The sequence below is a fragment of the Bubalus kerabau genome, chromosome 1, assembly GCF_029407905.1.
Source record: "Bubalus kerabau isolate K-KA32 ecotype Philippines breed swamp buffalo chromosome 1, PCC_UOA_SB_1v2, whole genome shotgun sequence".
Classification (NCBI taxonomy): domain Eukaryota; kingdom Metazoa; phylum Chordata; class Mammalia; order Artiodactyla; family Bovidae; genus Bubalus; species Bubalus kerabau.
This window is the reverse complement of record NC_073624.1, coordinates 272,349,906-272,356,350: the sequence shown is the minus strand read 5'-3', so window position 1 is coordinate 272,356,350 and position 6,445 is coordinate 272,349,906. Positions and strand designations below refer to the sequence as shown.

Here is a 6,445-nt window from a genome sequence, read left to right as displayed (position 1 = left end):
TAGCAGTAGTGGTGGGCCTTTTGCACTGCAGCAAACGCTGTGACAGCTTTCAGAACCTGGAAGGCACTTGGTTCGCATGTGCCTTGCTTCAACTTTCAACCTTTTATGTTTATTTACCATCTGGCCCCTGCAGGGCACGAATGTCACCCTTCATGGGGCCCAAATCGACAAGACTGAAATCAGTAGTTACTTTTAAAGAGAGAAAAGTAAACTAACACCTGTGAAATTCCTTTTTGTTTCTAGCAGTTTATTAAGAAATATTTTCTGTATTGAAAAGAAGTGGGTTAGCCAGGCTACACCTTAAGAATTTGCACAGCTACCACAGACTATTCTGTTCTGATACCTAATCTTTTTAAAACAAGGGGCTTTCCTGGTGCCTCGGGGGTAAAGAATCAGCCTGCCAATGCAGGAGTCATGGGTTCGACCCCTGATCCGGAAAGATCCCACATGACTGCAGAGCAACTAAGCTCAGGTGCCACAACCACTGAGCCTGCGCTCTAGAGCCCAGGAGTCGCAACCACGGAAGCGTGCACGCCCTAGAGCCCGTGATCCAAAACAAGAGAAGCCACCACCGTGAGAAGCCCACACACAGCAACGAAGAGCAGCCCCGCTTACCGCAACCAGAGGAAGCCTGTGCGCAGCATGAAGACCCAGCACAGCCAAAAATGAAACTACAAAGAAAAACAGAGATGAGAAGGTGTGAGGGGGAGATTTTTCAAGATTCTCTTTTTATTTGGAAATGACATTTTCTTTCATGACAGAAAATATAAAAAAGGAAATTGTACCTCCGGAATTTAGGAAATACTTGTTTTCTCGGCATAAGACAAATGGGAATGAACTACTGCAGTGAGAACTATCGCTAGTACAGTGAAGTGTAGCGAAGTTGTTGCAGGAAGGGGGACCCCATCCAGGGCCCCAAACTGGGCTCTTGTCTAACACTCGGAAATGAATTGTCCAAGAAGACATGTGCACTGACAAAGCAAGAGATTTTATTGGGAAAGGACGCCCGGGTGGAGAGCAGGAGCGCGAGGGAACCCAGGAGAACCACGTGTTCTGCCACATGGCTCACAGGCTCAGGTTTTATGGTGATGGGATTAGTTTCCGGGTTGTCTTTAGCCAATCATTCTGACTCAGGGTCCTTCCTGGTGGTGCCTGCCTTGTTCAGCCAAGATGGACGCCAGAGAGAAGGATTCTGGGAGGTGGTCGGACACGTGGTGTCTCCTTTTGACCTTTCCTGAACGCTTCTGGTCAGTGGTGGCCTATTAGTTCTGTGTTCCTTACCAGGACCTCCTGTCCTAAAACAGCTCATGCAAATGGTTACTATGGTGCCTGGCCAGGGTGGGCGGTTCCAGGCCGTGTGACACCCCTAACAAAGTGATGTTCAGTGAGGCTCATCGTATACGAAGATGTTTCAGTCAAATGCACTCAAGCACAGTTTTAGAATGGTTCTTTATTATTTGAAAAGAAGCTAGCTAAATACCTATTTAAAATCATATCTTCTAATACTTTACTTTTTTCCATCAGCAACAAGGGTTGAAGGAGGCAGTACAACTACAGGAGATAACAGAAGACCTTCCCAGGAAATTTGGAAGGCCAGACCTTGACTAGTTGACAATCACATGGACATAGTCATCTCTCAGGTCTATCTGTAAGGTAGTCACAGTTCATGGCTTAGTCCCTATTGATTCTGTGACCCTGTGGATTCCAGAAGTGCCTGCTTGAAGGAAAATATCTCTCCTTTTCTGTGACCTGAATCTTTTGATACAATTATGGCCTACTAATTGATTTATTTTGGCAGTTTTATCAATATCATGTCTGATCCCATCATTTAAAGCCATTGAACAATATGAAGGGAAAAATAGTATATATACATATGTATGTATGTGTATGTATGTATGTATGCATATTTGTATTGTGTGGGTATATCTGAGTATATATGTGTGCATGTGACTGTGTGTCTTAGAGACACGGGGAAAAGAGTAAAAGAAGACTAGTACTTCCATTAAAACATTCTCATATTTGTTTATGCAACTCATTCATTCCAACCTCAGAAGCCACCAAACCCATCACAAATTACTCTAGTCAAAAAGTGAGTAATGCTTGTTTGGCTAATGAATCTATTGTTATACAAATTAACTTTTTTCTACTTAACCTCCCTACTTCCCTAACATACTTTGATCTACCTATAAAAACCCTAAATATTAAGACCCAAGTAAAACCCTTTTTTTAATTTTTATCAGACTGAGCCCTGTGTTATAGCCTACATAATGTATAATCTCAAGTATACAAACTTGGCAGGTAATGTGAGTGAATAGTGTCCATACTTGGTATCTGTGTATATTTCTCATCTTCCTCACACCTAATACAGTCATGAATATGAGAAATAATCTTCCTCCTCTTTCACAAGGGAAAAAACCTCTAGAAGCAGGAGGATATACGGCAGCTGGCACACAACATTCAAGTGGGAGATAAAAGGTAGTGGTGGGGACTATGGCAAATTGAAGAATGATGCACTTCCAAAGTGAACTGGAGCTACTCAGCTGCAGACACTGCTCCCTCATAAAATCGTGGGTAGAGGATCTACAACTCTTCCAGATTCTCAAGAGAAGACAAACTCTGAATATTTATGTAAAATATCTGTTTTTAAATACTGGCAATTAATTAAAATTTCTTTTAAATACACCAAAACTTTTCTAAACAACATGCAGGCAGAAGAGTATGGTCCAAACATCTAAGGGCCAAGTTTAGCCCAAGCCATCATTTGCCACCTCTGAAATAGACATTCCTAATACATACAGCTTTAGGGCACCTCTTCAGTTCAGTTCAGTTCAGTCGCTCAGTCGTGTCCGACTCTTTGCGACCCCATGAATTGCAGCACGCCAGGCCTCCCTGTCCATCACCAACTCCTGGAGTTCACTCAAACTCACGTCCATCGAGTCGGTGATGCCATCCAGCTATCTCATCCTCTGTCATCCCCTTCTCCTCCTGCCCCCAATCCCTCCCAGCATCAGAGTCTTTTCCTTATTACTATCTAAAACGGTCGGACTGTGTAGCATACATACTCCAACGCATAGCTGTCTGGGTTTAAATTCTGTTCCTCCAGTAACTTGTGGGATAATTTGGTCAAATGACCTAACCTCTCTGTGCCTCAGTTGCCTTCTTTGTAAAATGCAGATAATAACAGCATTTTTATAAAGATTAAATGAAGTCCTATCAGTACAGAAATTCAGTTCAGTTCAGTCGCTCAGTCATGTCTGACTCTTTGCAACCCCGTGGACTACAGATTTTCATAAGCAAAAGCAAAACTGTAGTGCCTTATATACAAATTTAAAATATTTCAGGTTTCATTATGTATCACATTGTTTAAGACTGCCTGCTTTTGAACCTAAAGATCAATTACTACTTTGTGGTTTAAAATTCAAACAACACTATAATGGACAGCAGGGAGATGAATCCAATCAATCCTAAAGGAAATCAACCCCCTATGTTCATTGGAAGGACTGATGATGAAGCTGAAGCTCTAATACTTTGGCCACCTGATGCGAAGAGCCAACTCTTTGGAAAAGACCCTGATGCTGGGAAAGACTGAGGACAGGAAGAGAAGGGGGAGACAGAGGATGCACAGAAATTAGAATAGCTTAAATCACAGGGTAATTATTCACTATAAGATGGCTGTTATTAAATTTCATATTGAATTATAACATGGTATTTCTTTGATAACTTCTCCCTCACTAAACTGTAAATGTCTTGAAAGTATCATTTTATATAATGTGACACTTAACATAGCTTCTTTTTCTAGAAAGACCTTAGTATTCTTTAAGCCCCAAATGTAGTAGAAATCTTAAAAAGACATTTTAAGAGACTGACTGGAAATAAGGTCATGATACTACCTGTCCTTGCCTTTGTCCTATATATTTAAATCTACTGTAAGGCTAGCACATTGCACTGGTCCATGTCAATTTGTTCTATGATCAGTTATAATGAATGTTTTCCAAGCCACAGACATATAATTTCCTCTTTGATATATTCTATCCAGTCTGCAGTACAACAGACAGGAGCTATTTCATGTCCTTTTCTTTTCTCCTTTTGAAAAGACTAGGAGAGAGTTAGGGTTAGATAGAACAGTAGGTACATGTAGGGCAGACTTGTGTGACTGGAGCCCCTGGGTCTTTCCTACCTGCCTTTACTTAAATTGACAGAGGTTACATCACAAAACCCTGACAGGGGGCTTGTAAAAATGGAGCCATTATTATCCTCATTCTTTTCTTCCACTATAATCCTTGTTCTCTTTGAAAATAAAGAGTAGGTTCTAGAAAGGGAGTGTTACAAAACGGAACCCCCATATTTCGCAGCATGAAATTCAGAATTCTGAGACCGGTGACACACATAGAGCTTTACACTACAGACCTACGATAATGACTGTACCTCAGAACTTTGGGAGACGGGCACTAACATACAAAGTTAAAGCCATGTCCCAGTCCAATCTAAACTTCTCTCCTCCCCAGATGATATTTTAAAATGTTGAATACAACCATCACAAATCATGTGTCACTAAGCAATCAAAAACCTTCTCCTAAGACTTAGTGGATTGAAAGTAATACAATGGAATGGGGCCAGAGAAAGCGAAAATACAAGAGGGCTTAAAATATAGTGACATCAATACTAAGGTCTTTTCAGAGGAAACTTTTATTGTTAAAACAATAGTCATGAGCCTTGGGCCACCTTGCTGTATTAGTGCTCATAGGCTACATGTGGATTTACATGGAAGGGGAGGGTAGAGAGAGAATCTGGAAAAGATAGGGTTTTAGAAGAAGCCAAATGAATCAGGAAAGCTTAATGAAGAATTACATAAACTATGTAGATAAACGTCTCTTGAAAATTTGGCTCAAACAAAGGTGAAATCTGAAGGAAATTAACCATATCAGAATTTACAGTACCCAATAGTTTCTTCAAATAAATATTCACTGACTGTTCAGTCTGTTCCAGGCACTGGACTTGATTTTGGAGACAACAATGCAAATGAGACATGGTATCTGCCCTTGAAGAGCCACTGATTCCAATGTTTGTTTGTACCTGTGTGTTGGGAGTAAGCTTACCCCAAAACGGAGGCAGGGTGGGAGGGAGGGAGACAAGCAGGGAGGGAGGGATGAAGAAAGGGTGACAAAGAGAGAGCACGTAATAAAGAAGAATGTAAAGGTCAAGTCAAAGGAGACATCGCTCAGTTAGGAAACAGAGAAGCAGAGAGCAGAAAGGCTTTATGTGACTTAACTTCGCTCTAACTGACCAGGTGTTGCTAGACAGGCGGTAACTGAAGGGTATCACTTCACAAATTAATCTCTTGAAATGCTTATTTTGCTTCTTTTCATAAGCTCCAAGCCCATGCCTGTTAACTTACGGGAAAACAACTCACTTAACGCTCTTGCATACTGCCAGGTACGTAACAGCAACCATATCCTTAATATCTTAAAAAATCACCCTTAGTTTGTAAGGAAACGGTAGACAGTACTTTGAAAAATATATCCCAAAGTCATACTATCCAGCTCTCTGATAAACTCTATAGACCCCAAACACAGAAAACAGAAGTCACAGAAGAAAATAGGCTGTAGACTGGAGCCTACAAGAAAAGAACCTAACCCTAGATGATTTAAATTGAAAGAGATTTATTGAAAGGATATATGATTGATATCAGACTCATTGGAAAAGTCGGGGGGGGGGGGAAGCAGAGGTGTGGATACACAGCCAAGAATAATCCCTAAAATTAGCCTAATGACTTGATGAACTGGAACACCATGGCTGCCATCGCACGGCGCCGAACTCTGCAGCTTGCTGTATCGGCACTGCTGCTCTGTAACACGGGACACAGGCACGGGCAGAACTGTTCTGTTGACCAGTGAGATTCAACCCAGCAATGCAACTTCCACTGCCAACGAGAGAGAGCTCCCCAAAGTGCCCACTATTCTGGGCTGGGCACATCTCACTTCATGGCACCTAGATCACATATCCTCGTCCTAGCTGCAAGAGGGGAGGGGCTCAGGAAGTAATATTTTCACTAATGGGAGGAGGATACGCCCCTGCAGAGACTCATAATGAAAAAGCAACTCCCATATTTGGGAATAAGGTTCAAACGCTGGCCAACCAAGAGGAATAGGAAGCTAAAAGGTACTTTTCTGTAGCAGAAAGAGCAAAGATTCAATATTAGCCAAACTTGAATAACCCCTCTGCCTTTTATTAGGTATGTGACAACTTCTCTGAGACTCATTTCCTCATTAGTAAAACCAGGAAAACACTGTCTACATTTCTTATTTGTGGAAAGGAAAACACACACACACACACACACACACACACATACTTTGGAATGGATGGTTGTTCACTCAGCCATGTCTGACCCTTTGTGACCCCATGAACGGCAGAACGCCAGGATTTCCTGTCCTTCACTATCTCCCAG

General features: G+C 41.7%; 1 long non-coding RNA gene across 1 annotated transcript; it reads left to right on the top strand.

Annotated features, from left to right (window-relative positions):
• The first annotated feature begins 703 nt into the window (after positions 1–703).
• On the top strand, positions 704–2,012 carry LOC129640611 (uncharacterized). Its single transcript, XR_008708905.1, has 2 exons — positions 704–1,077; positions 1,525–2,012. It is a non-coding gene; the product is annotated as an uncharacterized LOC129640611 (long non-coding RNA).
• The last annotated feature ends 4,433 nt before the right edge of the window (positions 2,013–6,445 follow it).